The sequence below is a fragment of the Malaclemys terrapin genome, chromosome 1 (genome assembly GCF_027887155.1).
Source record: "Malaclemys terrapin pileata isolate rMalTer1 chromosome 1, rMalTer1.hap1, whole genome shotgun sequence".
NCBI classification, from domain to species: Eukaryota; Metazoa; Chordata; order Testudines; family Emydidae; genus Malaclemys; species Malaclemys terrapin.
In genome coordinates, this window is record NC_071505.1 from 772,027 (window position 1) to 796,329 (window position 24,303).

A 24,303-nucleotide genomic window follows, 5' to 3' on the forward strand; every position below is an offset into this window, starting at 1 on the left:
AATTCAAAATGATGCAAACAGTAAGTAAACACCTAGATGCAAACAGTCAGTAAATACCTGTGTGTATCTGCATCTGTTTGGTGAGACTCAGAAATAATCTGCAGATATAAAGCGGATATCCGTGGATTTGAAGGGCTCTATAAACACCCACCCTACCGTATCTCTGGCAGTGTCCTTTGCCTTAAGTTTCCCATCTTGTGGTGTGAAAGTCCAATAGCCGAATGCCCCTCCCCCTTTCACTCACTGTACCACACTCACAGTTTGTTGTCTGAGGTCAGTGAAGTCCCAGAGTCCAGGGCTGCATTCAGGGGGGTTCACTTCCTGCCCCCGACGGGGTGGGGTTGGAGCATTACCTCTGCGTCTGTTGCTGCTCATCACTCGCTGCCCTCTGCAGCTGCTTATCGCTGCCGCTGCCCTTTTAGCTGTGTTGCTGTTTTCTGAGGTTCCACCACCTGGCCCAGCCCTTTGTGATTTCAGCTCTCAGTGATTTCCTTGGCTAGTGGGGAACCTCACCCACACTAGGTCTAAGGCTTAGCCTCCTAGCCCAGCTTACTAGTGATTGCAGCTCTGGTCATCCTTGAGAAGACACAAGGACTCTGAGGCTACATCTACACTACAGGGGGGAGTCGATTTAAGATACGCAAATTCAGCTACGTGAATAGCGTAGCTGAATTCGACGTATCGCAGCCGACTTACCCTGCTGTGAGGACGGCAGCAAAATCGACTTCTGCGGCTTCCTGTCGACGGCGCTTACTCCCACCTCCGCTGGTGGAGTAAGAGCGTCGATTCGGGGATCGATTGTCGCGTCCCGATAAATCGATCCCCGAGAGGTCGATTTCTACCCGCCGATTCAGGCGGGTAGTGTAGACCTAGCCTCAGTTGAGTCTAACCAGCTCTGTCTTTAAACACTGGAGAAGAAGGGTCACATGGCACATAGATAATTTCAGTGGAGTCTCTCCCTCCCCACACTTTTATTTGTATTTGGCAGCATCTTGCGCTCGCTCTCACCCACACACCCTTAGTGAGTGACGTTACAGTTAGGGAGACCACACTCAATTAGGACATACTGAGTACAGTTCTGCTGCACTTTAGTCATACAGTAAGGATAACAACAGTTGGCTAGCTCTGCATCCAATACTGAAGTTAGTTTTAACCCCAAACGGTCAAAATTGATCACTTTGGCAGAGCACAGATGTCTGTTGATCACCTACACAAAGTAGGTGTGTCTAGGCAAATACAGTCTGCTCCTGGGGTCTTGTGCTCCAGTTAATCAATAGATGGCACGGGAGAGCTCATTCAGATCACTGGTTTACATGAGGATGGGAATTACTGGAACAAACTCTAGCCCCATCTTCCTTATTCTGGAACTGATTCAGTCCCTGGAGCGACAAGGGGAGGCAGCGCACATGCACACACAGTAAATGCTGCATTCTTCTTCTTTTTATTGTTGAACTTGTAGCCCTCCTTTCACATACTTGCTTACACACATTCAATTACATATTCTCATTCAGAAAAGACTGAAAACCAGGGTCCTGATTATCAAAGATCTCCTGATATCTTTCCCAAGGGCAGGGGATATTAACTCCAACTTGGGTAGATACAGTCTGCCTCCCCAAATCCCCCCTGCACTTGCCATTTAGAAACTGGCTTCCTCATTTCCTTTTCCAGAGGGCTGTGTACAGATGCTATAGGTTGTCTGAAGATTGTTATGTTCTACTTCAAAGTTGCTGCATTTCAATGGCACATAAAATGATTTTTATCAAGCACGAGAATCTGATTTTTAAACAAATTAAGCAAACAGTTCACACACAATGTTTCCAGTCCAATAGGTAATGTGCATGTGCAATTACTATGATTGCATATGCAGATTAGGCCATTGTAGGCAAGAGGTATGCTGATGGCTTTTCAAAGAGCAGTGAGTCTCAACCTCTTTAGCTCTGTCACCCGTGAAATGACTCCAGATCATGCAGCGACCCTTTTGCACAGGATTGTGTGATTTGGGTCACGAGAAGAAACAATGGCGGGAGGCACTATAGAGTGGGTGATGGAAAAGATGAGGGGTATAGTGCTTGTGAGGGTTGGTGGCTGGTGTGTTGGGGATATTTTTCTCCCCCTCTCCCCCCATCTCATCTCACTAACCTAACCTACGCAGCATTCAGCTCCACAAAGGTACTGCATCCAGAGACTGCAGTGTGGGCACCACAGCCTGTAGAACAGCTCTTCCTCTTCCCCAGAGTTGAGCACTGTCTGGGCTGGAGAAGTGGGGAAAGAGAGATCTTCCCATTGCTGGAGTTTGTAGGAAGTAGGGGACAAAGCAGAGGTGGGGAAGCAGCAGCAGCTGGAGGAGGGGAAGGGAATGAGATGCTCCTGTCCTGACCTCTCTTCCCTCCTGCTGTGTTCTAGTGACCTGGCGATTTTGCAGAATTTTGTTCTCAGTGAGTGAGGTAAGACCCCTTGAAGATTCCACCCACAGGGTGAGAAACTGCCCTAGGTAACCCACTGTTGTATGCAGTCTAGTTAATAGCCGTCTTGATCCCAGGATATTAGAGAGACAAGGTGGGTGAGGTAATTGTGACATTCCCCAGGGTACAGTCTGGACTGCTGGACAACTGTGTCCCCTCAGTTCTCCAACTTGGGGTGCCTTTTACACTGTTTCGCTGTGAGAGCAACCATCTCTGGTCTGCTCACACACAGCCTCCAGCATGTAAATCACTCCCAGCTATACTGTATGAGTGCTATAGCCAACCAGCCACTCTTGAATTACACTGCAGGGCAGCGCCAGCAAACTCCCAGTCCCAGGGTTTTCCCAGAAATGTACATCTTGTACTGCCCAGCACACCCTTGGATAACACAAGCTCATAGAAAGTCCATCATTTCATTAATAGAAAATGATGTGCACAAATTCAATTTATCCCAAATGGAGTTTCCCAAACACTTCAATCCAAACACACTGGTTAGATAAAACAATAAAACAAGTTTATTAACTACAGAAAGACAGATTTTAAGTGATTACAAGTAATGAGGCATAAAAGTTAGAATTGGTTACAAAGAAATAAAAGGTAAAATGCATCCAATGCAAACTTAACAAGCTAAGTAACTACAAAGTAAAAGTTTCTCTCACCACATGCTGTACCAATCTGACTGGCTGAAGTCCTTTCAGCCAGGATCCCTCCCTAGTCCAGTGATGCTTCCTTTCTCCTTCAAGTATTGTCGAGTCCGTGAGTAGCGATGAAGGGAGAGAGATCTTGGGGCATCTGTCCCCCTTTCTTATAGCTCTCCTTTTCTTCGAAAATCATCTCCATCTTGGGTCCAGGAGTCAGGAGGTCTGGGAGGATGGGAACCTCCATCTGTTTCTTTGCCAAAATGTAAATTCCTTGCTAGCACTCTTTTTCCTGCCAAAGAATGGCGGCATAACCTGGTGATAATAGTCTACTTGATTTTGTTGAAATTGGGCTGAGGCGTCAGTTTGCCTTTTGTCTTTGAGGAGCTGGTTTGTGCCTGCTTTTCTAAACTTGGAACATGCCTCAGTAATGTTATACAATAGAATTTTACAACTTTTCAATGTTGCCACACATATTTTACCAGGACAATAATAATCAGAAGATTATTCATTTTTCAAATGATACCTCACAAGGTATACTTTGAACAAAATCTATTATAGTTTTGTAACATGTGTGAACATAGGAATACAGACCGTCACAATAATGTCTTTTATTGGACCAACTTCTGTTGGTGAGAGAGACAAGTTTTTGAGCTACACAGAGCTCTTCTTCAAGTCTTGGAAAGGTATTCTGAGCCTCATAGCTAAATGCAAGAGGAACAGATTGTTTAGCATAAGTGATTAGCACATATTGTAAGGGGCCATTCAAGGTAGAGTGGCCCATTAACACCTCTCCAGTCTCTGAACTGTTTGGATTCTGACAGAGCAGAATAACTGAACGAGAAGATGGAGATCCCCAGAGTTAGTCTGGATAGCTCTGAGAGACTTTTGGGAAACTGGCAGATTACTACATGTTTGCCACCATTTGGAATTTTAGATTGAGACTCACATGTACATGTATTTTACCTGCTGTAACCTCTCAATAATTTTCTTTCCTTTTTCTTAGCTAATAAACCTTTAGTTAGTTCACTATAGAATTGAATACCAGTAATGTCTTTGGATGCAAATTGATGTGGGTGAGTGACTGGTCTCTTGGGACTGGAATATTTGTGAATTTTGGAGAACGTGACCAGCTATCACATAGTCCAGTTTGCCTGGGTGGCAAGATAGACTGGAGTGTCTAAGGGGAGAAACTGCTGAGCTTGAATTAATATGCAAACTAGATACCATTAACTTGGGTTTGAATAGAGACTGGTAGTGGCTGGGTCATTACACATATTGAATCTATTTCACCATGTTAAGTATCCTCACACCTTCTTGTCAACTGTTTAAAATGGGCCATCTTGATTATAACTACAAAAGTTTTTTTTCTCCTGCTAATAATAGCTCATCTTAATTAATTAGCTTCTTACACTTGGTATGGCTACTTCCACTTTTTCATGTTCTCTGTATGTACTGTGACAGACCCAGACCAGTGGGGTACAGGAGTCTGGTAGAGGGCAAATATACTGGTCACTGGATGAGTAGTTTTCTGTTCCCTGAGTGACCAGAGCAGGGGCTGTACTAGAGTAATCAGGAATCTGCTAGAACCAATTAAGACAGCCAGGATACTTAAGACACCTGGAGCCAATTAAGAAACTGCTAGAATCAATTAAGACAGGCTAGCTAATCAGGGCACCTGAGTTTAAAAAGGACCTCACTTCAGTTTGTGGCATGTATGCGAGGAGCTGGGAGCAAGAGGCACAAGGAGCTGAGAGTGAGAAGACATATTGCTGGAAGACTGAGGAGTACAAGCATTATCAAACACCAGGAAGAAGGTCCTGTGGTGACGATAAAGAAGGTGTTGGGAGGAGGCTATGGGGAAGTAGCTCAGGGAGTTGTAGCTGTCGCGCAGCTATACCAGGAGGCACTCTAGACAGCTGCAGTCCACAAGGCCCTGGGCTGGAACCCGGAGTAGAGGGCTGGCCCGGGTTCCCCCCAAACCTTGCAACCCCTGATCAGACACAGGAGGAATTGACCTGGACTGTGGCTTCTACCAGAGGGGAAGGTCTGTGGGCTGTTTCCCGACCCACATGGTGAATCTGTGAGGCGAGAAAATCCCCCAATAAGCGCAGGACCCACCAAGGTAGAGGAGGAACTTTGTCACAGAATATATATATTCTTACTATATGTTCCATTCTATGCATCTGATGAAGTGGGCTGTAGCCCATGAAAGCTTATGATCAAATAAATTTGTTAGTTTCTAAGGTGCCACAAGTACTCCTGTTCTTTTTGCGGATACAGACTAACACGGCTGCTACTCTGAAATCTAAGGGGACTGTCTGTCACTCCATTATAAGACTATTGTAGTACTTTGGGAGTTCACATTAGATGCTGGGTGTGTGTGTGTGAAATCCAATTGTAGAACACATGACTAGTTTGAAGTGTTTGCCCTGCTTTTGACAGTCTGCACTGAGGTAGGCACTCACAGTCCTGAACCACTCTAGACAGTCTGACAATTGAACAGGACAAAAGATACTAAATGTATGGCTTATTACAACAATCTGTGTAATTCACTAACTCCCTCTTTTTGTCCCATGATTGCAGAGGTGTTAACGGGCCACTCTACCTTGAATGGCCCCTTAGAATATGTGCTAACTACTTACGCTAAACAATCTGTTCAAGCTTGCATTTAGCTGTGACACTCGGGGTGACTTTCCCAGACCTGAAGAATTGCTCTGTGTGGCTCCAAAGCTTCTCTCTCACCAGCAGATACTGCTCCAATAAATACATTTGTTAATCTCTAAGGTGCCACAAGTACTCCTCGTTCTTTTTGCTCCAATAAAAGCTATTACCCCATCTCTTTAGATAACCCCGGCAGTTTGTAGATATCCTACAGACATCTTGCTCCAAATGAAGTGATGAGTATCAGAGTCCTGTGCTCCTGTCATTGCCCATTCTTCATCAAGAAACTCTGTAACTGTAATATTTGCTTAAGATGTCAGCATGTCTTTAACTCACTGACTGAGAAGGTTTGATTTTGCTGTGGCAAGTAATCCTCTAGAGATAGCACCATGGGACATCACGTATATTGTCTTGCAGTGGCTGTATCTCATGTGCTTAATGTTTACAAGCACAAACTAATTTATTTTTAAGTGCCAGCCCAGGGAACTCAGCCTGGGTTTTGTGAGTTTCCTGTTTCCTACTTACACATCATCCCCAGTAATATCCAAAATGCTGCTTCGGTGACACCTGTGCTTTTAGTGCTGTGAGCATTGATGGTCACACCAATCATAACCATCTTGCTGTATGAGACAGTGAGGTAAAAAAACACAAAGTGAATAAACCATTTAATCAGTTACCTCTGTTAAGTTTTTCTCTCTGTTCCTTAGCTAAGGAACAGACTGGAGAATTATTATACATTTATGAATTGAATTAGAAAAAAATAGCTTTTAAAGCAAATAAGAAATTATAGAAAGCAGAATGAAGATGTTAGATGACATGGTGAACACTCAAAAATTGAACTGAACCTCAGAAGTTACAATTATCAAGAGTTAATAAATCAGTTCAATTAATTCAGTACTAGTTCTATACTAGCCTAGGCAGGTGTTTTTGTTATGAACATGAAATCATGGATCCTTAAATATAGATCATTTTTATCAATTTTATATGCCAATGGATTATTGCACATTAAACCCAGATATAATATGCAGGTAATTATTTTTATGCTACTCTAATTTTTCTGGAATATCAGCAGCACTGCAACCTCTTATGTCACTTTAACCAAAGATTCAAATAGTGGTAAAACCTTTCATTTACAGCCAGATCAAAGCTTCTTCCTCTTTTTGTCTATGAAGTTATCAGTTCTTTTGACCACAACATCTGTGATTTCTAGACTGAGCTCTTTGAAACACTAAGGGTTTCTCACAACACTTTTTGCTGTAGGCGAGCACAATTTCCTGTTATGTAGTGAGTTTCTCTAGCCTCAACACTCTGAATTACTTGTTGATTTTAGCCTAGTTTCTAGAAAACTAAGAAACTTGTTAGTGACACACATACACATCATACATTTTAGTTGTTCAGAGGGTTTTAACTGAGGTATGTACTTTCTGAGAAGCATTTAGCCCAGGGGTCGGCAACCTTTCAGAAGTGGTGTGCTGAGTCTTCATTTATTCATTCTAATTTAAGGTTTCGCGTGCCAGTAATAAATTTTAACCTTTTTAGAAGGTCTCTTTCTGTAAGTCTATAATATATAACAAAACTTTTGTTGTATGTAAAGTAAATAAGGTTTTTAAAATGTTTAAGAAGCTTAATTTAAAATTAAATTAAAATGCAGAGCCCCCCAAACCGGTGGCTAGGACCCGGGCAGTGTGAGTGCCACTGAAAATCAGCTCGCATGCCGCCTTTGGCACGCGTGCCATAGGTTGCCTACCCCTGATTTAGCTTAACATAATTCAGTTGCCACTTGTAAGCATCGATATATAATAAACAGTAAGACATATATTTATCCCGTGCCAAGAGTCCTAGACCATTGTGATGTCAGAGATAAGTCAAACAATCACCACCTTCACTCTACAGCTAATTTACATACAACAATTTCATAGGGGTATGAGGGAGACTGCACAGATAGTGGATTACTTGGCCTAACTGCCACCGTTCTTCAAAGGTTGATTCACCATCCATACAACTTAAAACAAACTCCCCAATACAACTTTCACATCCAAAGAGATTAACACAAAATCCCAACTGAACATCCACCCACACACAAATCAATACAAATCTCCTAGCACAGCACAATACAAATCAGCACAAGCACCCAGGCAAATACAAAACCAGCAGACACAATAACCCCAAGCACAGATAGCTTCTCACGGTAGCATGCATCCCTTGTTTGCCACCCACAAAAAATAAAACAAATCTCCCAGCACAACACACACACACACTCCCCCCCCCCATTCATATGCACCATAAAACCACACACTTGAGTGGCAAACCTGTGGGTTAACACTAGTGAATGTATAAAAGTCATTTGGCTACTTACCAGTTGGAACTGGCATGATGGTGACTTCTCCAGGTTAGCTTCACAGTCACAATTACAAGCATCTCGATCTGGAGAGTTCATTCAGGTGATTCACTCGTGGTAGTGTGATAGCTGTATTACTTTCTCTTTCTGGATTTCACAGCAGTCTTCTTAGATAGGACTTGAACAGACAACTAATAGGGTGTTTGTCAATGATCAGGCTTTAGTTGTCACCAAGCAAGGGACACTCTCGCTGTCCTCAACTTCCATTAGATTTTGTGAGATCTTGGTCTGCTAGAATGAAGAGCTCTCTATTTTCAAATTTCTGTTCCCCATGTAGGTACTAATAGACTGTGATCATGTTGTCTCTTGGTTAAACTAAAGAGATTGATCTTGAGTCTGTTACTCTAAGGCAGGTTTTCCAATCATTTAAACATTCTTGTAGCTCTTCTCTGAACTCTGTCCAATTTATCATCAACATCCTTCTTGAACTGTGGGCACCAGGACTGGATGCAGTATTTGCACCAGTACCAAATACAGAGCTAATATAACCTCCCTCCAGCTACTCAGTATTCCCCTGTCTGGCAGTGTGCACATCCAGCATCAACTTTGGAGACGGACCTGCAGAAGTGGGCAAGCTGCCTCACTCACCTCTGCTCCTGGGAGGCTGCTCAGGCCCAGGTGTGTAAATATGGCAAGGTGCAAGTCCAATTTTGGAGGTCTGCCAGCAAAAATGGCTTGTGCCCAACTTAAACAACATCCAGGTCCCCAATCTTCTCCAGCTGACAGAGCCCAGTGTCAAAGTTTGGCACAATCAACATGGCACCAAGGTCCCTGAATTTGTCTGGGTCAACCTAATCTGGCACCGAAGTCCCAACACATTCAATATGGCATCAAGGTCCCTAGATCCCTCCAGGTCGACCCAACTCAGTGCCTGGACCTGGCACTATCAACTCTAGTCAACTAGTCGGGTTTGGTGCCTACTATAAGTAGAACTAAAGTCTCAGGATCCATCCGAGTTGACAGAAGCTAGAGCCTAGGATCTAGCACCATGGACTGTGAGCCACTTGATAAAACAGTGCAGTGCCCTTTATACATGGTATTAACGTCCCCACAGCTGTTAGGGGGTCAGGTGCAGTGTCAAGGTTTCTGCAGAATTGAATGGTGTCCCACTTACTTGAAATGTTGCAGCATCAATATACTTGGGTCAGGTTCCTGGATCTATCTCGGTTGACCACGTCTGTTGCTGAGAATCTGGCAAAATTGACTCTGTTGAGCCACTTTGCTGTCTAGCTGTAAGATCCCTGGATTCCACCAATTCTGAAGATACAGCACTGGTGATTTTAATAAACCACTAACTGAAGAGGTTCCGTATCCATCTCAAAGGACAATAGGATCCTCAGATCCATCTATAAAAATAACGAGGAGTCCTTGTGGCACCTTAGAGACTAACACATTTATTTGGGCATAAGTTTTCGTGGGCTAAAACCCACTTCATCAGATGCATGGAGTGAAAAATACAGTAAGCAGTGTGTGTGTGTGTGTGTGTATATATATATATATATATATATATATATATTACAGCACATGAAAAGATGGGAGTTGCCTTACCAAGTGGGGGGGTCAGTGCTAACGAGGCCAATTAAATTAAGGTGGAAGTGGCTATTCTCAACAGTCGATAAGAATTCACCCCTTCTTGTCAACTCACATTAACCATTTGTCAAAGTATCAGCAATACCCAAACCCCTAGTCCCTTTCCCAGGTCAGCTGGGTCCAGTGTAAGCCCTGTGGACTGTCTCTGAAGTGCCACTTACTAGAGAGGTGTTATAGCCTATCTAAGTGTTGTCAGAGTTCCTGATTTGTCAAGGTTGGCTGCGTCTGAAGGTGTGGCACCCTTGATTTTCTAGCACCATCAACTCTATGCTGAGCAGACCAATGCTGTTGATCCAGCACTGCAGATTTAGGCAAACCACATTCAGCGAGGCCCCAAGTCTAGCTAAATTGACTTTAGGCTATATCTACACTACCGCCTTTGTTGGCATAATTTAGGTTGCTTAAGGGGGCAAATAGATCACCCCCCCAAATGACATAAGTTACACTGACATAAATGCTGTTATGGACAGCGCTACGTCGGCGGGAGAGCTTCTCCCGCTGACATAACTACCGCTGCTCGCGGGGGCTAGAGTAGTTACGCTGATGGGAGAGCTCTCGCCCGTCAGCTTAGAGCAGCAACATTAGAGAGCTTACAGTGGCGCAGCTCCATCGGTGCTGTAAACTCTCTAGTGTAGCCATGCCCTGAGTCTGGTGCTATGAACTTGACACCGTTGCCTCTCTGTTTTATAGGTGGCCCCCTGACCCTTTGGGGTCTACAGAGTTGGCACCTCTAAATCTGGGTCTCCTGTCCCAGAGTCTTTCCACTGTTAGACACTTAGTCTCATGTAAACACTACTCAGAGTTGATGTCTACAGATAGTTTACTCCTAGGACCTGCAGGGATAGTGAAATGAGGCTCTAGTCGATCTTTTTTTGGAAGTCCCTCCAGATTCAACAGAACAGTCACATTTGAAGACTGGGGTTCTTAGTAGGGTCCAGAAAGGTCTCTGCTGGCTCTGAAAGCCTTTAGCTGGGTTCCCTAGCCAAGGTGTCCTAGACACCCTCAGCACTAAAACCTTGGAAACCATTCCCAGGCCCTGACTGAGGTAGCTCCAGTAACTTCTGGATCTCATTCAGTGCCATCCTGCTTACTGGTTCTTAAAATGAATGAGTTCTAATCTGCTGCTAATGCCTTGACTTTGAAACCATTCGTGGCCATTCCTGCTTGGAGACACCCAGGTTCCAAACATCGGTTTCCATGCTTTGTTTCTGAAGACAGGCCATAAAGAACTTTCCTGGAGTCTGCGCCAATATCACCTGCTTATACTGAATCACTGAATCTGTAGGTTTCTCCTATTTCTGTGCAGTCCAGCTGTGCTTTGCCATCCCCCTGAGCTTCTAGGAAGCAGGAATTAAAAAAAAAATAGAGACATTTAGGCAGCCACTTCTGGAACCACACTGTCTTGGCACCAAATGTCTTGGTTCTGATTGGACTGGGCTCCCTGGTGCCTCATCTCCGATGCTTTTAGTCCTGGGACCTGTTCTGCTGTAGTGCCAGGAAGATCTGGGACTCCTTTGGCACCAGCATTTCCCATGGGAGCAATTCATCCCACTTGATCATCACAGACTCTGGCATGGACTCTGGTGCCTCCTACAGAACCTCAGCATGCTCCGACTGACTAAGATGGCTGGGATGATGGTGTTCCTGGGGAACATACTAGTTCCTGTGGGCAGTTGGCACAGATGTCGCCTTTCTTGAACACCAGATTGGAACTTCTACGTTTCCACCATATGAGCAAAAAAATTTGAGGAATTCCTGGGGGAGGATGGCACAGATCCTCTCACTGAAAACAGGGGTGTCACAGCTCCAGAAACTTCCAGCCTTTGTTTGTTGGAGTCACAGCCTAAGGAGAAACTGGCTCTCCCACTCAGTTCTGACCTCTTAAACCCAGTCAGGGACATCTAGTTATCTTGCGTCTTGTCTCCTCCTAGGAAAACGTGCATACAGGTTGTACCCAGTGCCTGTGGAGGGCTATCAGTTTCTTGTACAACACGAGCCAATTCTGATGATATCCAAGAACTAGAACAGTCCTGGAGAACTAGACTGTCACATTCCTCTCCCATGGACAGAGAAGGCATCTTACTTCGCTAGAAGGTCTTATTCTACTGGAGCTCTTGTCCTCAGGGTAGTTGGTTATCAGGCCATCATGTCGTGATACTACGATGGTGGGGGAGGAAGATGGAAACGTTCAGCAGGAGGACTCAGGATCAATCCAAATGAGCCTTAAAGCCAATGGTGGCCAGAGCACCATTTCTCAAATGGAGCTGCCCAAAGAGAGACTCCTTTGTGTCCAGTCAAAACAGCAAGTACCGTCAATACTGCACCAGGCAGAGAGGGGCAAAATCTCTCTCTCAAACATGTTTCTGTGGGATTGGAGCCAAGCTCTCCTGTATGCCTCCCTTCTCATACCCCTCAATATATAGGGATATTGACCAACAGCGCTAACATCCTATTGATTGCTCCCAGGCAGCCTTTCCAGCATTGGTATTCAGACCTTCAACACCTATCTGAAGAGCCACCGTATCTGATGCTTCTCTCTCCAGACCTCCTGTCTCAACAGCAGGGGTGAGTTCTGTATCCCAGTCCAGAGTCACCCCACCTCACAGTGTGGAAGATAATTTACTAACTAATGTAGCCCATTTCTGCTCCCAGAGAGCCCAGACACTCCTGTTGCAGTCTAGGAAAGGCTCTGTCCTTAAATGCTATAAGAAAAAATGGCCGTGGTTCTCTGTCTGGGCCAATAATAAGGAAATAAGCCTGTCTTAAACTGGAGTTCCTGCAGTCTAGAGTACATTACATTTAAAATCTCAGGGCTTAGCCAGAGCCTCTTTAAAAGTCCATTTGGCAGTATAGCTGCCTATCATGTATACATTATGAACAAGTCTTATTTCTCTCACTCAAGTGTCTCTAGGTTCCTGAAAGCATGACAATTGCATTCCCTTCTATCAGGGACCCCCCTGCATCCTGGGACTTGAATCTCGTTGTAGCAAACCTGATAGTCCCCCTATATGAGCATCTTGCATACCCCAACGAAAACAGTTCAAGCCCCAGCCCCAACAGCAACGGTCCTACCCTCCTCACCCTAACTAGACTTTTACAGAGAGCGGCCTAGAAATTCTAGGCACAAACCAGCCCACTCCCAGTCAGGACGAGGCAAGGGCCTGACCAAGCCATAGTCGGGCTCAAAGCAGGCCTTTTGAAGGGGTGCCCGAGGGAGACATACCCGACATGACACTGAATCCTCCCCCTTACTTCTTGAATCACTTATCCCACGTCTACTATGCATGGTCCCTAATAACATCAGACCGCTGGGTTCTTCGCATGGGAAGGATATTCTCTCCAGTTCTGCTCCTTCCCTCCCACCCCACTTCCCGTCCCTCTTCAGGGACCCTTCTCACAAGCAACTCCTTATCCAGGAGGTGCAATTGCTCCTAGATTAGGAGCAGAGGAGGAGGGTCTTCAGGAACAAAGGGGCAAGGGATTCTATTCCCATTATTTCCTCATCCCCAAGGCAAAGGGGGGTCTCAGACCCATTTTAGACCTGCGTGGACTTACCAGGTTCATGGTAAAGTTGAAATTCCGCATGGTCTCCCTGAGCACAATTATCCCTTCTCTGGATCCGGGCAAGTGGTACGCTGCCCTCGACATGAAAGACATACTTCCACATAGCCATTCGACCTCAGCACAGACGGTTTCTGCGGTTTGTGGTCAGCCACAAACATTACCAAGTCACGGTCTCCCGTTCGGCCTATCCACTGTACCCCAGATATTCACCAAGTGCATGTCAGTAGTAGCAGCCTTTCTCCGCAGGAGGCGGTTACAGTATATCCCTACCTAGATGACTGGCTGCTGTGGCGCCATTCCGGGCACATGGAGACTCACGTCTGACAAGTCAAATCCACATTCCAGAGACTAGGACTCCTCCTCATCATGAACAAGTCAACCCTATCACCGAGCCAGAGAACCAGATTCATCGGGGTGGTGCTGGACTCAGTACAAGCAAAAGTGTACCTACCAGAGACATGATTTCAAGCCATAGTGGGCATCATTCAGAGCCTCATGCAGTACCCCACCACTACTGCTCAGGGTTGCCTGGCCCTCCTTGGCCATGGTGGTCAGGCATGCCAGGCTCAGGCCACTCCAAGAGTGGCCCGCTTCTTTATATTGCCCATGGTGCAACAGGCTGGACTCAGTACTTACGTTGCCACAACAAGTACTCCAGTCCCTCCAGTGGTGGCTCGACCCCCCATACAGTGTGTGAGGGAATTCCTTTCAACAGCCCACAGCCCACCTTGACCCTGGTAACGGATGCATCATCGTTGGGTTGGGGGGCACACCTGGGGGACTGCCAGACACAGGGGCTATGGTCGCAAGATGAACTCTCTCTTCCCATCAATATCAGGGAGCTCAGAGCGGTACGATTGGCCTGCCAAGTGTTCCTGTCCATACTACAAGGCCAGTGTGTGGCAGTGATGACAGACAACACCGCTGCCATGTTTTACATCAACAACAGGGGGGAGCACATTCCTCTCCCCAATGTCAAGAAACCCTTCAACTCTGGGAGTTCTGCATAGCCCACTCCATTCACCTGGAGGCGTCCTGTCTCCCATGAGTGCAGAACAAACTAGCGGATCACCTCAGCAGATCGTTCCACAAGCACAAGTGATCCATCCGACCGTATGTCATTCACTCCATCTTCCAAAGGTGGGGATTTCCCCAGGTCGACCTGTTTTCCACCAGGAACAACAGGAAATGCCTGATGTTCTGCTCCTTTCAGTACCACAGCCCAGGCTCCCTCTCGGACCTGTTCCTACTACCCTGGGGAGACTGCCTCATGTATGCCTTCCTGCCGGTCCCTCTCATGCAGAGGGTACTGCTCAAGATCCGCAGAGACAAGGTGAAGGTGTAATCCTCCTTGCTCCAGCGTGGCCCTATCAGCATTGTTACACCACGCTTTTGGAGCTGATAGGTCCCGATAGGTCTACCACTCTGCCCCAACCTAATCACACAGGACCCTGGTCACCTTCACAACCCAGACCTTCAGTCCCTCCATCTCACAGCCTGGAAGCTTCATGGTTAATCCGACAGAGCTCCTGTGCTCGAGTCCTGTTAGGAATGTCCTTCTTTGCAGCAAGAAACCATCCACCAGGGCCACTTATTTAGCCAAGTGGAAAAGGTTCACATGCTGGTGTGAAGAGCATCATACACTTCCCTTACAGGCACCAGTTCCACTCATCTTGGAGTACCTCCTACACCTGAAACAACGAGGCCTTGCACCGTCTTCAATTAAGGTACATCTCATGACTATCTCGGCTTTCCACGTGGGAGCGTCCGGCCGTTCCATATTCGCCAGTGCCATGGTGGGGCGTTTCTTGAAGGATCTGGAAAGGTTATACCCACATGTTCATCAGCTAGTACCAGCGTGGGACCTTAATTTATGGAGCCCCCCTTTGAGCCATTGGCAACTTGTTCTTTGCTCTATTTGTCCTGGAAGGTGGCCTTCCTAGTCGCTATTACATCAGCTAGGAGGGTGTCTGAGCTGAAGGCACTAACCTCTGATCCACCTTACAGGGTCTTCCACAAGGACAAGGTGCAACTCAGGCCTTACCTGGCTTTTCTTCCCCAGGTGGTGTCACATTTTCATACCACCCAAGATATCTTCCTGCCAGTGTTTTATCCCAGGCCTCACATCAGTGCCTGAGAACAATGGCTTCATTCACTGGACGTCCAGAGGGCGTTGGTATTCTACATTGAGCGTACTAAGCTGTTCAGAAAATCGAACCAACTATTCGTGGCAGTGGCAGATCAGATGAAAGACGCCTGATCTCTTCTCAGCATGTTTCATCTTGGATCACAGACTGTATCCGCACATGCTATGAGCTGGCCAAGGCCCCGGCTCCACCTATTATGGCTCATTCCACAAGAGCTCAAGCCTCTTCAGCGGCATTTCTGGCCCAAGTGCCGGTATAGGAGATCTGCAGAGCAGCTGCTTGGTCATGGGTGCATATGTTCACCTCTCACTACGCTATCACCCATCATGCCAGAGATGGTGCAGCCTTCAGCAGAGCGGTGCGCCAATCAGTGGTTCCTTGACTCCGACCCCTTCTCCAGCGTATAGCTTGGGAGTCACCCGATTGGAATTGACGTGAACAAGCACTTGAAGAAGAAAAAACGGTTACTCACATACTCGTAACTGTTCTTTGAGATGTGTTGTTCACATCCATTCCAATACCCACCCTCCTTCCCCTCTGTCGGAGTAGCCGGCAAGAAGGAACTAAAGGGGTGTCAGGTTGGCTGGGTCATATATTGAGTGCCATAAAGGCGCCCCTCCAGGGGGCTCCACGGCCAACCCGATGGGTGTTGCTAAGGGAAATCTTTCCGATGATTGTGCATGCGGCACGCGCACACCTGATTGGAATGGACGTGAACAACACATCTCAAAGAACAAAAGTTATGAGAAGGAGAGTAACCTTTTTTTTTTTTTTTTTTTTTTGAAGATGGTTTTCCTTATCGCAGTCATCTCTGCTGGGGAGTTAGTGAGCTCAGTGCATTAAGGGCTCCCCTGCCTGACGCTGTGGTCTAGGACAACGTGACAATGCTTCCTCGCTCTACACCTAAGGTGGTGTCCAACTTCCACCTTTCTCAATATATTTTCTACTCTGTGTTCTTCCCAAGTCTCTATTAACATCCAGGGGACGCACATCTTCATATCCTAGATGTGAAATCATGCTCTGTTTTTAACTAGAGGAGACCAAGACCTTTAGAAAAAATGAGAAGTAAATGCTGGGGGGACCCACTTATTTCCTAATAAAGGTATCACAGCGTATTAAAAATTTGTAAGAGCACTGTTCTGTCTGAGCTAGGGCACCAGTTCTTCCCTCTGCGCTCCATTAGAGGCACTGCTCTTCAGCACTGGTGGCATGCCTAGATGTGTATTGCTGGTGGACACCTGCAAAGCAGCAAGCTTGCACCCAGCACTATTCTCTGGCCTTGGTTCTGATGCCTGTTTTGGAGAGAGAGGTTCTGCATTGCATAGTCCATTAAAGAACTGCTCGCCTACCTTCTATCTAGGGGGCACTACTCCCTAACTCCCACACGTGTGAAAGCCCAGAGGCCTCGAAGAAAGGGAGGTTAATTACCAGTAATTGTTCTTTGATAGTCACCTCTGTGCATTCATGCTTGCCCCCCACCAACTGCCCTACCTTGGAGTTCTGGATACAGTCAGGACTTGAGTTTATTCAGGGAGTGCCCCCCAACGTAGAATACGGTGCCACTGTTATGTACACGTGATCCCCCAACAAACACAGCTTTTGAAGGCACTTCCACAGTGCTACACCAGGGCACAGTATCCTACAAGCATGAGTGCAAAGGCGATGCTTGAAGCGTAGCAAGTACTGATAAGTAAGCTGTCTTCATTGCATGATCTTGCTACATGGCAGAGTTAAGGTTGTTTGGGTGTTTGTTTCTGTCCAGCTCTGCCATACCATTGCCTATCTGTGTCAAGCATGACTACAGTGAGGTTTCCTCTGTGAACCCGTGGGATTTAATGTCTGCTGATTTGTATTGTCTGTCCCAAGTGACCTGTGGTTTTCCCTCTTCTCTGAGGAAACTGCAGTGTCCTTTAGTGAAAATTCCCAGGAGGAACAGAGAGTGTGTCTACACAGCCACTTTCAGCACTAAAACTTTAGTCGTTCAGGGGATGTGAAAAAACACACCCCTGAGCAACAAAAGTTTTAGCGCTGAAAAGCACCAGTATAGACAGTGCTTTATCACCAGGAGCTGTGCTCCCGGCGATAAAGCTACCACCGCTCGTTTGGGGTGGTTAGTTTTTTATCACCGGGAGAGCTCTCCCTCAGCAATAAAGCGTGACTACACTGCCCACGTCACAGTGCTGCCGCGGCCACGCTGTAACGTGGGAAGTGTAGACATACCCAGAGATGCAGCCCCCTTGACCGTTCCAGATGTGTGGGAGAGGGAATAGTCCAGTGCAGAGCACAACTCAGTTTGCAGGGCCTGAGGAAATAGAGAGCAAAAGCGCTAGTATAAATTATGAGGAGATTGAAAAATCCCTTCTAAGGAAATCCCTCTGTGACGCCAAAGCCACCGCTGCTGTCAGGGAGAGAAAGGCAGGACTGGGGGTGGCCTCAGTGGGTAGGTCTACACTGCAATTAGACACCTATGGCTGGGCCCTGCCAGCTGACTCAGACTCGTGGGGCTCGGGCTGTGGAGCTGTTTAATTGTGGTGTAGTCGTTCTGGCTCGGGCTGAAGCTCAGGCTCTGGGATCCTCCCACCTTGCAGGGTCCTAGAGCTCAGGCTCCCACCCAAGCCCAGACATCTACACTGTAGTTAAACAGTCTCTTAGCCTGAGCCTGCAAGCCCAAGTCAGCTGGCAGGAGCCAGCTGCGGGTTTCTAATTGCAGTGTAGACCTACCAATGGGAGCTGCCAGAAACCATCACAGCAACAAGTGTGGAGTAATTGGAGCAGCCCCGAAAGCATGGATGGAAAAGATTCCCTAATATAGCCAGTGACTGGCATAATTGAGGAAGCTCATGCTGCCATGGGGGGAAACTCATCCTGCCACATGCCTGGCTGCCATGGTGGCCCGGGTCTGTCATTATTTCTTTCTGTAGACTAGAGTTTTCTGGTTTGATATTTGGGACCATTCAGTAAAAAGCTGCTGTGCTGCTTCTGCTAATAGGAAGTGAGATCCATAGTTTGCAGATGGTCTCTTAGTGCGTTACGCTTTGGCAGGACATTACAGTACTAGTGATAAATCCTGGGCTATTTTTATCCCAGGCCTGTGTCAGCATATCTTCCATGGGGAGAGCAGCAGAGGCTGAGGGATCTTCTCATTCCTGTTACAGAATGGTCTGCGCACAGGTGAAACTGTGATGATTAATGTACGTTGCAAATAGGCAGCAAACTGCAGTGGCAGCCTGACCACCACATCCTTGCTGAACGGAAGCCACGTTTTGGGGACAGGAAATAGGCAGAAGAGGGGATTCAAGGAAAGGTGTGTCTCCAGTCAGTCCCCCAGGGTCTGTGCCCTGCCTCAGTGGTGGGGAGAGGTACCTCATACACAGGGGTAGCATCAGCTTCAAACAGCATGCCTTCACTTGCAGGTAAACATCCTCACAGACACAGTGCAACCCTGAGCTGCAGCGCTCTGTGTTATTCCAGCCCTGGGGTCTGTGCCCCTCCTCACAGGGTCAGGAATGGGGTGCATTGGCTGAGCTGGGTATGCATGGGGAAGGGTTGGAATAGCAGAGTGGGCGGCAGCAGCAGAACCAAGCTGGAGTAAAAGGTGTCTGAGGGTCCTGAAGCAGTGCATTGGCAAAGCTCGAGGAGTGCTTAAGAACGTAAGAACGGCCGTACTGGGTCAGACCAAAGGTCCATCCAGCCCAGTATCCTGTCTGCCGACAGTGGCCAACGCCAGGTGCCCCAGAGGGAGTGAACCTAAGAGGCAATGATCAAGTGATCTCTCTCATGCCATCCATCTCCATCCTCTGACAGACAGAGGCTAGGGACACCATTCCTTACCCGTCCTGGCTAATAGCCATTAATGGACTTAACCACCATTAATTTATCCGGTTCTCTTTTAAGGTTTGGGTTTGAATAGTAGAGGATCCCGCAGGTTGGGTGTCCCATACTCTAGCAAAGCTGTGTGTGGAGTGGCTCGTGCCATTCCCGCCTCCACTGAATCTGGCTTAAATCCCAGAGCTGCTGGCCTCTCCCTGCCGCATAGCTACATTTGAATGGCTCCTTCTGTTCTTGGCCCCTTCCTAGGGTTGCATGGGCGCATCCTCACCTTTGGATTGTCCTGAGGTCTGGGTGCCTGGGCCCCCGTATTGTGTGAAAGCAGTTAGCCTTTAGGGGGCTTGGCCTCAGGCATGGATCTGAGCCTTCTGTTCCTGGCATTAGATACCGACCCCCTTGCCCAAATGTCCTTGTTTCATTAATTGGAAGTGCAAGGGACAGCTCCTTTTGGGGCTTGGGAGCCAATACATCACAGTGATCCTACAGGCCAGTGGGAGGGGAAAGAATGTGCAGTCCCCAGTGGGAGGGAAAACGGTGGTTAGATTGGAATAAAGAATTAGGAGCTTCACAGAGAAGATCAAGCACCCTATTCCAAATCTCATGAAATAAGCCAGCTGTCCTGTGCTCGGAATCCTTTCTTAAAGTCACTGCAGACGTTATTGATCTCACTGCAGTAACAGAGACATCAAAGGCTGCTCAAAGGGCATGTCTCACTGGATTTGGTCCTCTTTGCAATATGGCTGTAAAATCTGTCATTTTGGATTCCAGAAAATAGGCCATGGTGCAATTCTATAAAATGCTACCCTTTTGCACTGTGTAGAACATACAGGAATATCAAGGGCATGAGAAATATGAAGGCTTAGCTCTTGGAATGCCTTTACAGCCCCTACCAAAGGATGACTTGAATCCACAGATGCTGAGGAACTCTCCTTCCTGCTGTGCCTACCCCCATGCCCTTTCTCATAAGACACTGGTTGGGTGAGATCCATCTGAAAGCAATACACCAAGTTTTGCAGTCACATTCAGTAGAATTGGTTTGTATTCTCCCAGTTTTCTTTTCTCAAGGAAGCGTTGCATGTTAACGCTAAGTGCCATCATCCTCTCCCTTCTTTGCCAGGACTAGGTTGAACACTGTACCTTTGGGATCTATCCTTACATATCTCAATAAAGTTCTGCAAATTGAATACTGGGATAGTACCTCCTCTCAGCTGCTTCCCTTATCTTCACCAAGCATCCAGGAATGTTGTCTGCTCATCTTTGTCAGCAAGGTCTCTTGGGTGACATGCGAGTTCAATATGTGAAGGGCTGAGCCAGGTTTTTGAAGACCCCTTCTCTTGTGGAGGAAGCTAAAGCTCAGCGTAAGTTTATGAATATCTTTCTTGGAGCTTACAGAGAGACTCCCTGGAGTCTGTGCTGCAGAGCACTTTCGATTTGCCTGCTCTGAAAGTATTGTCTGGAAATGTAGAAAGTTACCAAGCCAGTCATTACCCACCTGAAATTCAGTCACATCCTGCCTCTGAATTTCAGGCTTATAACCTCTAGCATGGCAGCCTCCTTCTTTGTCAGTTTAAAAAGGTGACCTTGCCGTGCTTAGCTAAAATGGCTCTATACAGCAAGTTGGGCCAAGCTTAGGAGAATTGTGTGCGTTCCTCTGCCTGTCTGTTAATCTATGCTATCGGGGCCTGTCCCTCAGAACGGGCTCCAACTGTTTCCTTTTTTCCACCCAGCACTGGTATTTGGAAGAGATTCCTCCAATCCTGGCTGGGGAGCTCATAGAACCTGGTCTCTTAAACCATGTCTTTGCTGAGAAAGGAAAAATGGCAGAGATTCTTACAGGCAATACGGAATCACCAAGTGGAAAAGAGACAGAGGGAATAATGCATATGAAATCCAATAACCCTGTAAGCTGTTCTGTGGCAGGGCAGGAAAACCCTTTAACGGACAACCTGATTTGCAGATATTTCCATCAACATGAGTGGTGTTGGAAGGAGTCAGTGGTGAATCAGATTTTCCTCTTGTTTTATGAAGAAGTGAGTGGGGCTTGAGGAGCCCATTCAGATGCCTTTGTGCTCTGTTTGCCCTTAGGTCTCCTTTTTGCTTCTCCCTTATTTCTTCTGCTCCCTTCAGTGCTTCCAAAAGTGAAGCAAGAGATGGTTCATTTAATTGTGGTGGCCCTAGCTTGGGCAGACACTGGTGTTCAGATTTCTTTTGCAAATAAGTTACTTTGGATATCACCAGTGTCCCCAGATTCATCTTGGAAGAAGCAGCTCACTCTGCACTGAAATCTAAGGTCCCTTCTCCCAGTGAGTTGGATCTTGGCACCTTAATGGATGAGAATTTGGACTGCTCAGGAGAACTCTGTCAGGTTTCACTGGCATCTTTAAACCAGGGTGTCCAAAGCGTGGCTCTGTGTCCCTTGAGGGTGACTGTATTAAGGAGAAAATTTGAAAGTGTTCTCCCTAGTATCTTTCTGTAGGGACTAGGGCATGAGTGGGTCAGGCCTCAGGGTTAGAGAGTCAGGAGCTAGGAACCAGAGCCAGGGACAGAGCCAGAGTCAGGAGTCAAGCCAGGGGTCAAAGCCGTAGTCATCATCAGGGGTAGGACTCTAGATTCATCTGATCTCTTCTGACAGATTGCGCCACATCCCTAGCCTTTCGACCGAGAACGCTTTATCCCCAGCTCTCAGGTGCTTTGTCTAGGCTTTGTGATTGAATTCAGTCTTTGATGTAACAGGGCCTGAGCCATTAATTGCTTTGAAAATTAGGACCAAAGCCTTAAACCGGCCTCAGAAGCTGACCAGGAGTCAATGGAGGGACTTGAGCACAGGCTGGATGTGCTCATGGTGGTCTAGGCCATGGAGGAGGCAGGCAGCTGCCTTCTGTGCCAGCTGGAGCCTCTACATCATCTTCAATTTAATGCTAGTTACAGGGTATTACAGTAATCCAGCCGGTGGGTGACAAATGCATATTGTACTGTAGCCAGGCCCTCATTCAGGAGGGAGGGACGAAGTTTCTTCATGAGCTGCAGGTGGAAGAAGCATTTTTAGTCACTGGTCATCCAAGCTGAGTGAGGAGTCAAACAGGACTCTGAGGCTTTGCAACACTCTGATGAATGGGGGCTGTGCAATGTCAATGAAAGGTGGAGCCGTGGCTTGGCCAGCTCTTCAGAGCATTTCCTTTTCTGATCAGCATCACTTTGGTCTTTCCTGGAGTCAGCTTGAGCCAGGTGCTCTGTATCCGAGAGCTGATCTCATACAGGGAGGCAAGGCTGGAGGCTGGTGTGGGGGGTCAGGTTTCAGAAGAGAACTAGATTGGTGCGGGCCCAGAGGTGCAGAAATACAGATCTGGGACTGGTGAGCGGGGACCAACAGCAGAGCCTCATCATAAAGCTCTGTTTCTAACACCTCTGCCTGTTTGCAGCATCCCTTATTGCTAATTAAACACCTGTCTCTTGTTCTTCAAAGAAGCTGCCTTTGCATATTTAAACTCCTTGCCTATCTTCCCCTATTCCTTAAAGGTTTTCTGTATCTGTGGACTCTGGTGTTCCTGTGAAGGAACTGAGGGAATTGAGGCTGCACCTTTCTTGGGCAGTTAATGTTCATTGCCACACAACAGCATTTGTGCAGTCCCCCTAGTCACACATTCCCAGAAAGTTCCAGCATCTTGTGTAGCAGGGGGTACCTTTCCCAGGAGGGTATATGCAACGACAACCACCCAGAAAGAACTATAGTTACTGGTAAATAGCCTTTGTGTGTGTACCCAACAGTCTGTCGGGGCATCATTTGCTTGGGATTTGAACATAATTCTGACTTGGCTCATGGGTTTCATCCTTTAAACTTTTCACAGACTTTGCTTTTTTATCACCTATCTCTGAAGATAGCATTTCTGGTGGCAATAACATGTGCCTGAACTGTGAGAGTGATTCAGCATCTCGTGGTTCGTGTGCCCATTATAAGTGATTACAAGGATAAAATTGTTATGACCTAAATTCTTGCTCAGAGCGCTGTCAAACTTTCATCTGCAGCAAACAGTTATCCTGCCAATGTTGGTTCTGAAGCGACTTAGGACAGACTATATAACTGGTTTTTTAGATGAGGGAAATGCAGATCTAATATACTTGGACTTCAGTAAAGCATTTAACCTAGTACCACACAGGAAATTATTAGTTAAATTAGAGAAGATGGGGATCAGTACAAGAATTGTACAGTGGATAAGGGACTGGCTAAAGGGAGATAGCAAGGGGTTGTGCTAAAAGATGAACTGTTGGACTGGAGAAAGGTTACTAGTGGAGTTCTTCTAGTCGGTCTTGGAACCAATCTTATTCAATATTTTTATGAATGACCTAAACACAAACAGTAGGAGTGTGCTGATATTTGCTGATGATACGAAGTTGGGAGGCACCATCAATACACAGGAGGATCAGAATGTCACAGGGGGATCTGGGTGACTTTGAAGACCTGGAATGACAGAAATGGGATGAAATTCAGTAGTACAAAATTCAAAGTCATGCACTTGGGTCTAATAAGAATTTCTGCTACAAGTTGGGAGCCCTTCAGTTGGAAGTGACAGAAAAGGAGAGAAACCTGGGTGTGGAGGTCGATCAGTGGATGACTCTGAGCCACCAATGTGATGCAGCTGCGAAAAAAGGCAAATGCGATCCTAGGTTGTATCAGGTGAGGCATCTCCAGGAGAGAGAGAGAGTGTAATGCCATCATACAAGACACTGGTAAAACCTCATATGGAATACTGTGTACAATCCTGGGCGCCCATGTTCAAGAAAGATGAATTTAAACTGGACCAGGTGCAGAGAAGAGCTACTAGGATGATCAGGGGAATGGAGGGCCTGTCTTAAGAGAGAAGAGTGGAGGAGGTTGGCTTGTTTAGCCTGGCAAACAGAAAACTGGGGGGGGGGAGGTGTGAATCTGATTGGTCTCGATAAACGGGGGGTAAACACCAGGGAGGGTGATGAGCTATTGAAGCTGAAGGGCAGTGTTGGCACAACCATAGGTACTA

General features: G+C 46.7%; 1 protein-coding gene across 6 annotated transcripts in view; it reads left to right on the forward strand.

Moving 5' to 3' along the window:
• The window catches only part of SHANK3 (SH3 and multiple ankyrin repeat domains 3), a 650,584-nt gene that overhangs the window by 205,307 nt on the left and 420,974 nt on the right, over positions 1–24,303 (forward strand). The gene's annotated exons all lie outside the window — the stretch shown is intronic.